This window comes from Stegostoma tigrinum, chromosome 14, assembly GCF_030684315.1.
Source record: "Stegostoma tigrinum isolate sSteTig4 chromosome 14, sSteTig4.hap1, whole genome shotgun sequence".
In the NCBI taxonomy this organism is placed as follows: domain Eukaryota; kingdom Metazoa; phylum Chordata; class Chondrichthyes; order Orectolobiformes; family Stegostomatidae; genus Stegostoma; species Stegostoma tigrinum.
The window spans coordinates 5010243-5012865 of NC_081367.1; positions in this window are offsets into that span (position 1 = coordinate 5010243).

The following is a 2623-nucleotide window of genomic DNA, read 5'->3' on the forward strand; positions in this document are numbered from 1 at the left end:
AAACCTTTCGTCTTGCACTCATCAGGACATAATTGCAAAATTACCAAATTGCAAAGGGAACAACAATTTATACTTCATCAGAAGAGGGTAGAGAATGGTTGACAATGAATCTAATTGTTGCCATCCAGAATTGTCCAGGAAGCAGTTAACCTCCTCCACGCTAAAATTTAAATGCAAAGCTGGGTCAACTCTGATTGATCAAGCATTCAACACGAACACACCGGGAAGGACTGTCCCCGAGCTTTGGTGTGGTTTGAGGACATGTTCTTTCTGCTCAGAAAGGAGAGAATCCTTATTGTGAACATACTTTTTTTAACCAGCACGCAAGTTAGTGACACTGTGAGCCCAACTAATAAATCTTCAATTGGCTGTTGGTGTAATTCTCAGCACAATTGGAGTTACTTATTTTGTTTATTTATTATCAGTTACTTAATTAGTTTATAATTAATCATTAAAACTCTGCACAAAGTGTTTGCAATAGTCAGAATTGTTTGCAATTCCAGCACCTATATCCTGACAAAAAATGGTCTGGGTTTAGAAGAGTAGACAGGTCAGAAGGGTCAGGAAGACAGCTTTTCTGTGGAGAAATAAAACCAGAGGTGATATTTTTATTTTGGGATGCATCCGGAACGGTGATCAGTTCTGACACAGCAGAACGCGACAGGGATAGCAGGAACTGCAGATGCTGGAGAATCTGAAATAACAAGGTGTAGAGCTGGATGAACACAGCAGGCCAAGCAGCTTCAGAGAAGCAGGAAGGCTGATGTTTCGTGCCTAGACCGAAGAAGGGTCTGAAGAAGTTTGCTCTGAGGAAGGGTCTAAGCCTGATATGTCAGCCTTCCTGCTTCTCTGAAGCTGCATGGCCTGCTGTGTTCATCCAGCTCTACATCTTGTTATCTCAGAACTTGAAAGGGCCTTCTATCTCACCTCTGAAGGATCCAATTCACCAAATGACCAACTGTACCATCAGAAAATGCAGCCCTTTATCCCTCTCACCCTAGCCACATGGTGAAAGGGCAGTATCTAAGGCATTAAAACAATCAATCCCTCAACAAGAAAAGGTAAAGTACTGTGTTCTACCTGGGTAATGAGGGCTGCTCTCTCATTAGAAATGGAGAGAGACACACTGATGGTGGTTTAACTGGAGGATCACCATGCATCAGTTGAGAGATTGAGGCTGGAAAGGACAGTCCTTCAGTCAGTGGGGGAATTGAACAGATATTATTCTGTGTTGCAAACCAAGTAAGCTAACCAGCACCACTACCCCCTCCCAGCTCCCACCCCCTCAATAATAGTGGCTCAGTGGTTAGCACATTACCAGGGACCAGGATCAATCCCACCCTCAGGGGGCTGTCTGTGCGGAGTCTGCACATTCTCCCCGAGTTTGCATGGGTTTCCTCTGGGTGCTCGGGTTACCACTCACAGTCCAAAGATATGCAGGTTAGATGGATTGGCTGTGTTAAGTTGCCTGTAGTGTTCAGGGATGAACAGGCTAGGTGGGTTAGCCAGGGGAAATGCAGGGTTATGGTGATAAGGGAAGTGGGTGGGTCTGGGTACAATGGTTTTTTGAAGGGTCAATACAGACTCGCAATGTACTGCACTGTGGCGGTTCTATGAACATGAGCTCTGAGAAGCTTGTCTATATCATGAGAACTGGTGAACATTCTGGGAGGAGGTGGGCTGGATCTCTGTCTGGTATCTGAGTCAAAAGGCAGTACCAACTGAACAGGGTAAAGTTTCCACCATCTAATGACTGTGAGAGTCCCATGTAATATGGAGAGGCAAGGATCAAATCAATCCTGGAGTGCACGGGTCTCCGGTAAGATAGTCCCTGTGCTCTATACAGCCACCTGAGGGCCACATGAGGCAAGTGTGAGGGGAAAATGGGCAGTGGATCATGTTATTCCAAGGTTTGGGGTGAAGGAATGCTAAAGAGTTGGACTTTGTGCCTCTCAGGGCTGCTTGATGCCACACAGGGGCGAGGGGCTTACTCATCATTACACAGCACCGCTTCCAAGTACAGGGGTTTGAATCGGTGTGACATGAGCAAAATACCAGAGTTAAAACCAGGAACCTGTTCTGTTTACTACCACCTTTTCAGACAAAAAGAAAATCACAAAGAATTTATATTTTAAAAAGGTTCAAAGTTTAATGCATCTTGGGTTCCATTTTCTTTCTCCAACAATACTTTAGGGCCCACATACCTGGGCACTTATCTATTCTGTACATGTAGCTTTAATAATTATGCCATAAATATTATGGAAGGTTTTTTTGTGCAAGTTCAGGACACTGCCATCAGTAGTAAACGCAGTGTGCACAGTCAGTCCTGCCACTTTTGTGGTCAGGAAGTTGTTGGCACAGGTCTCCTGTGTCCCCATCCCCAGCCCTTTCCAATTACTGGTGATAATGGGAACTGCAGATGCTGGAAAATCCAAGATAATAAAATGTGAGGCTGGATGAACACAGCAGGCCCAGCAGCATCTCAGGAGCACAAAAGCTGACGTTTCGGGCCTAGACCCTTCATCAGAGAGCTCTGATGAAGGCTCTGATGACCTCTCTGATGAAGGGTCTAGGCCCGAAATGTCAGCTTTTGTGCTCCTGAGATGCTGCTGGGCCTGCTGTG